This window comes from Haemaphysalis longicornis, unplaced genomic scaffold (assembly GCF_048455015.1).
Source record: "Haemaphysalis longicornis isolate Haplotype H1 unplaced genomic scaffold, Haemaphysalis longicornis Haplotype H1 scaffold_2, whole genome shotgun sequence".
NCBI classification, from domain to species: Eukaryota; Metazoa; Arthropoda; class Arachnida; order Ixodida; family Ixodidae; genus Haemaphysalis; species Haemaphysalis longicornis.
Window position 1 is genome coordinate 133,777,179 of NW_027526295.1, and position 6,869 is coordinate 133,784,047.

At 47.1% G+C, this 6,869-nt stretch overlaps 1 pseudogene; it reads left to right on the top strand.

The window, feature by feature from the left end:
- The first annotated feature begins 1,200 nt into the window (after positions 1-1,200).
- On the top strand, positions 1,201-2,532 carry LOC144167393 (legumain pseudogene; annotated as a pseudogene).
- Positions 2,533-6,869: the final 4,337 nt, after the last annotated feature.

Genomic DNA, 6,869 nt, shown 5'->3' on the forward strand with positions numbered 1-6,869 from the left:
AAATTTTTTTTCGTCATCGCTGCCTGACTGATTTTCAGAGAAGAAAAACGCGATCGGAATCTCGTCGCTGTATTGTGTGGCCCTTTGCTGTTGGAAACATTCCTCACCTGTTACAGAAAAGAACCGTGTAAGTTTTTCCAGAGTATCTGCCCACCTTTGCAATGGCGAACTTAAAATACTCGCCTCGGAATGCGGCCTTCAGTGTGCAATGTATCAAAATTGGGTAGTAGAGACTAGACAGGTTCAGCATTTACCATGTCAGAAGTCTCGCTGGCACACTGTGCCAGAAATCATCTTTCCTTAAAAGAAAATGCCTTGTCAGCAGATACGACCATGGGTTAAAACGCGGTAATGTAACGACGGTTGACGAAATGTCGGTACAAATGAAACAAAAGAACGTTACCGGGTATTCTTGTTAGAAGTAGAAACAGGATGTCTGTAAAATCTGAGACAGCAAATAAAACAAAGTCACCACGGTATCCCTCAAAATGATAGAAGATAACCTAGCGTGCCTCGTAGAAGTCTGTCAGCACTTCCAAACCATATGCGACATCTCGTTGTTAGAAATAACATAGAACGGATAAAAAGGATATTCCAATCGCAACATTTGGCGGTATTCGGGATGAGTTATTACTTTTGAATGAACCGGTAGCAAACTAGTGTGAAGTACTCTAACGGTTTATGGGTATAATATAAAAGTGATGGTTTGGGATTATCACAACGTAAAATATTACTGACTGTATTGGTTTCATGTATGAAAACCAATAAAGCGTTCAATATAATCAAAAGCTATATTGATTCTAGAAATGGCGATAACAAAACGACCACAGAACACTAATTGGTTTTTGACCGCCCTCACAGAGCATCGGTATTTTTTGGTCCCTTTTTAAATCTTTTTTTGAAAACATTTACCAATGGTATTAAGCTCGAACTGAACGAAGCCGAAAGCAGCACGTAGGAAGGCATGGCAAGAATTATCGGCAACCCTTGAAATAGATCTCTCATATATAGCGGCCATTTGTATTAAAAACAATGTTATCCATTCCAAACAATTGAATCCACCCTCGCCGCGGCCGTACTTTTTCAAGCTATATCTCTTGCGTTATCGCTACCAAGCGGAGGCACCGTTCCAAGTAATGTGATATAGCTGATAAACGCATCGTATATAAGGACAGCAGAAACGGCCCTCTCTTGCTCACAATGTTGCTAAGGTCGTCAATGTCCACCGCAGCGCTGCTGTTTTTCGGGCTCGCTGTTGCCTCCACGTCGGGAAAGTTCGCTGTCGCCAACGATGGCCAAGACGACGAACCAAAGCTGTGGGCACTGCTAGTCGCTGGCTCCAAGGGGTACGACAACTACAGACACCAGGCAGATATATGCCACGCGTACCATGTTCTTCACAACCACGGCATCCCCGACGAGCAAATCGTAGTGATGATGTATGATGACATCGCCAACAACCCCAAAAACCCAACACCCTCTGTCATCCTCAACCACCCTAACGGAAGCAACGTGTATCCAGGAGTTCCCAAGGACTACACGGGAGAACTGGTCACGCCACAGAACTTCTTGAACATCCTTCAGGGAAAGCGAGTAAGCGGGGGCAGCGGAAAAGTAATTGCAAGCGGACCCAATGATCATGTTTTTGTCAACTTCGCCGACCATGGAGCTCCTGGCTTAATTGCATTCCCAGACGACCAGCTGCATGCCAGACAGTTTGTGAACGTCATAAAAAAGATGCACCAGCAAAAGAAGTTCGCCAAAATGGTCATCTATATCGAGGCCTGTGAATCGGGTTCCATGTTTGACGGCCTGCTACCCAACAATATCAACGTGTACGCCACAACCGCCGCCAATCCTGTTGAGTCGTCTTACGGCTGCTACTACGATGATTTCAGACAGACGTGCCTCGGCGATGTCTACAGCGTGAACTGGATGGAGGACTCGGACAAAGAAGACCTGCACAAGGAAACCCTTATCGACCAGTATAAGCTTGTGAGGGAAGAGACGAGCTCCTTTAGTCACGTGATGGAATATGGCGACATGAGCCTTGGAAAGCTTCCGGTGAGCGAATTTCAGGGAGAGAAGGATGCACAACCGATTGTGGTTCCAGACGCGCCTCTTGGTGCTGTCCCGAGCCGTGACGTCCCCATCGCGATCTTGCGGCACAAGCTACGAAAGGCTTCCAGCCCAGCAGCCAAACGTTCCGTTAGGCGTAAGCTTCAGCTAGCCCTTCGCAAGCGGTCTTTTCTTGATGACAAAGTGTCTAAGATTGCCAGTATAATCTCCCAAGACAGCGAAGGAAGCACAAATGCATTACTGAGGGACAAACGGCCCTTGAGGCACTTCGACTGCTACGAACGTGCTGTGCGCCACTTCAACGCCAACTGCTTCAATCTCTCTAAGAACCCCTACGCCCTGGGACACCTTCGCGTACTGGTTAACATGTGCGAAGAGGAGTACGACATTGAGGACATTACTGATGCAATGGATGTGGCTTGCACGCACAAAACTGTAGCGGGAATTGTATAAAAAATAATTCTTTTGTTAGATTGATAGACTTTGAAACTATACGTTGATTTTTGTTAGTCTTTTGTGTTTTTTTTTCAATACTTGCAACGCGCGGCATGAAGTGACGTGCTACTCGTGTGTTATCCTCATGTGATACAGAATTTCCTTCGTGCGTTTTTGTAAATGACTGAGATATTACACAACTTTGTCATTGTTTGTATTGGAACGGTGAACTTTCTGGGGTAAATTATCACTGTTCACCACTGTCGCCCTTCCAGAACATTTAGACTGTAATTAGTAAGAAAACTACCTTATTGCGAAAGCACTTCTAGGCTATCGATTTCGATGTTGCCCTTTTCTGTATAAAGTTTTTCTGCTAGTGAAAATCGAAAAAGTTCCTCCTTATCTTCGTGCTTTTATGCACATTTTGTCGAAAGACGATGGACTGTTCCCTGCCCTGCCGCTCAACGCCCTCTCCTATCTCGTCCATACCTCCACTGATTCTGTTCCGCCCTCTCCTTCCTTCTACAATGGATGCAGTTTGCTCAGTTAGATATAATTATACCGCGTTCTCAGTGCTCGGGTGAAATCATATGAAAACGTTTGTTTATATTATTCCGGGAACAGCTCTTACAGACACTTTTGTTTTATGATTTACTAACCTGTGACTTTTATTGACACCGGGTTTATCGCGTGTTTTTTTCGATTTGCAACAGCAAAAACCAGTCCAACACGCAATTTCAGTCTGCATAATGCTGCTGCGACGAGCTATATGCAGTGATCATATGCCTCAGATATGCGGAATTTTTTTTTGCGGGAAAAATCCACACATTTATGATGCATTCCACCAGTTTTCGTATTCTGGAAAGCTTTTGCTTCTGTTGAGCTGCTGACCATGCCTTCGTTCGAACTTGAAGAGCACACAAGAGGTTATACGGTACGGACGCGTGCAAATCTTTTTATTTTTAACAGAGGGAACAGGTGCAGTCACTGTCGTTAATGCAACGCAGGAACAAATCAACTGAGAGATTAGGGGGAAAATCAAATAATCGGACTAAGTTTTTATGGTGATTTCACAACAGGGTGCGTATTATAAATGCGTCAGCAGGCATGTTATCATATTGACTTTCCAGGAATACCATCTTTTTCAGTACGAAACACTGACTAATATACGTTATTTTCGACGACAATTCTTTAGAGGAATTCCGGGACTCTTGAGACGTCGAATTCAGTAGATGTCGTTAAGAGTGCATTAGCATCAGCTGTTCTACGGTAGGTATGTGCTCTAGAGTGAGTGCCCTTGTCGGGAACAGCGGAGTGCCGGGGTCGTAGCGCAGCAACAGAGGAAAAGCACCAGCGTGGCAGTCTTTCTTCACCAAGCTGCCTGTGCTGTGCTGGCCCACAAAGCTCACGGTGCTCGTGACATTATTTTGCTCGTATTTCGTAGCCGTCGCCAAGGCGTCGTCTTGCAGTGCTGATGAAAGGGCACTACAAGTTTCCCCGCCGAGACGAAATGTTGAATTTCGCAAGACGGCGAGGCAGATAATTCCTTCACTTTGGATGTTATCAGATGAGGCGTGAGGCCTATGATTTTTCAACGGAGTTCGTTGGGTTGCGTAGCGAGGTACGCTTGTTTATAGCGGTCTAAGGAGACGACTTATTAAAGGCCATTCGATAGGATGGTGGTGGCCGTCGGCGTCTTGTTTAAATCCCGTCAGAGGCCATTGTAGGAGGGTGTAAGAGGCAGAGTTACATAGTCTCCCCTGAAGAAACCTTGTGTCGAAGAAGAAACGTTGCGATGCAGAAAGATGCTGTGGTCAGACGTTCGAGGCGGTACTGGGCACAAGTTCCGAATGCAGTCCTGTAGGAAATGGAGGTGCTGCAGCGGCTGCAATGAAGTGCCCTAGGGGATAACCAAGTTACCAGGAAGCCGCAGGGGCTGCAGACAAAAGATCCGCCGTTTAACGGCGAGGTCCCGATGTGGGACGGCCCGGAGTGCATGAAGCACTATATAACGGTGATACACCCAGCGTTGGCGATACAGGAACGTATACAGTCTTAAAGGAGCCATGAAGAGAAAATACAACTTCGTTTAATTTGAAAGAACTAGGATTCAGTATCTCACTCAGCTCCATTACAGCCACAAAAGATGTTTTTTAACGAAAAAAAAGCAAGAAGTATTTAAAAACTTTCAAATTTTGCGCCACAGTGACGTGTTATGAGCAAGAATGACGTCATACGGGCCAACAATAAAACATAATTTTCCGTGCGTTAACTGCACGTTAGCATTCAAGTGATGCGGTCAAATGGAACTAGAGGCCCCATTACAGACGTCCAGTCATGTGTCGTCGCGACAGGTGAGTTAGGCGGACGCCAATCGCACAAACAAGGTTCCGTGACGTCATAGAAAAGTTGCGGGAAATTGGCTAGGGGGTCGCGTCTGCTTCAAACGTTTCCTTTAATATCTCCGTTATTTGTTCGAAGATAGCGATGATATCGGTATCATTGTTACCGGGACTAAGCAGTCTTTCTAATAAACCCAACTTGTATTTTGTCTTCATGGCTCCTTTAAGCTGGCCGTGGAACCGCCCAACGATGCCGTTGTCATAGGGAGTTTTTGCCATGGTGCGGCAGTGTTTAGTGCCCAGCAGGCGCCTGAGGAAAGTGCCGGAATACATTTGAAGTTGCCTGGCTTGATACGTGGCAACAGTGCCACGGCAACCGAAGCAGAATACCAGTGTTGAAAAGGCTTTGGCGACGTTTCTGCAGCGATCTCCGGAATGGGCACAGCTTCGGGGCCTACGTGTGACGCGGTCAATCACTGTCAGAATGAACCGGCATTTATAAGAGAAACGAAGTGGCTGAAGTAGGAACGAAGTGGCCGAAGTAGAAACGAAGTAGGAGCGACAGCTAACTGGTAAAAAGCCTGCGTGGGAGTATGTGACGGGTCATTTTGGTGGCCTGACAAGTGAGGCACTTGTAGGCCTACACACGAATTTTTTTTCACCCTTAGCAAGCGTTAGTGTCGATAATTTTTTGCATGCTTTTCCCCAGCGTGATGGGCTTTCGCGCTGAAAAATCACGCTTCATAAGCATGACTAGCGGGATGCGTAACGCTTTGGAAGAGTGAGTTTTTGCACGCCTGTATTAGTAGTGGTCAACTAGCATGCTAAGCGCTGACGCTTACCATCCCTGACTGGTGGCGTTACTAGCGCTTAGTGAATGTGAAAAAGAATATTTGTATTTACCTTAGGCGGCGTCCTCAAACTGTGAATAAGAAGCCTCTCTGTCTGCCAGAAATTATCTGAAAAGAAAGCTTAAAGACACAATAGTTGCTGTGCCGTACATTTATGGTCAGGGTAGCTTGGAGCACCCACCAAACCCATAAACACTACAAAGCAAGCATTATCGCATTTTAGCTTCTTTTATCTGATTTGCGACGGTCGGAGATGCGTCTTATAGCGCTTTCCATTGGGCGAACAGGAGCACTTCTAACTGCACCCAAAGTGCTCTCGCGAGTTCTGGCGTCTTCCAGTGGTCGGGCAGCAGCAGGGGCGTTGTGTTCCATTGGTCGATGAGGAGCACTTTTTTGGCGCCGAGAGCAGCCGAGAGCAGTTCTCGGTGCTCCGTCGCCAGCGGTGGAGTAACAGGGAACGCCGAGGAAGTCACATGACCTTTTTTGCGTCATTTCTGGTTTTATCCCCGGGTGGTGTAGGAAAAATGACGGAATCCAGCACCCGCGATAGTCGCTCAGTGCGTACGGCAGCAGCTAAGCGCGGCCGTCTGGACAAGGAATTGCTGCTACTTTTAGGTGATGAAAGCACCACAGATTCAATTCGCAAGCTTATCATCGGACAGCAGCAGCAGCGACGACGACGACAATTTGACATTGCATGAGTTTATGTTCGAGCCACTGTTCACCCCGCCGGAGCAGCGACCGAAGGAAGAGTCGTATCTGGAAAAGACGGCGGACGCTGTTATCGTTCGCAGCTAATTTTTGGGAGACACGATGGTGACCCCTTTATCATGAACATGAACATCCGCTCGGCTTCTTCATCCGTCGCCATGCGGAAGGCAGACACAAAACCACCGGCACGTATCTGGCAAAACTGGCGAGGAATAACTGCGTGCGGACATAACGAGCGCGCGAAATGCTCCGGGAAGCGGGCGCGGGAAACGTTTGGTCACATGACTCTTGACATCTCGCCCTCCCCCTCTTTTCACTGCTCCCGGAGCAGCGGGAATGTTTCATTCGCGGAACGAAAGCACACGTCCCCGTTACTCCCGTGTGCTGCTCTGGCTGCTCGCTCCACTTGCTCCTGTTCGCCCAATGGAATTCGCCATTATACACAGCTCCA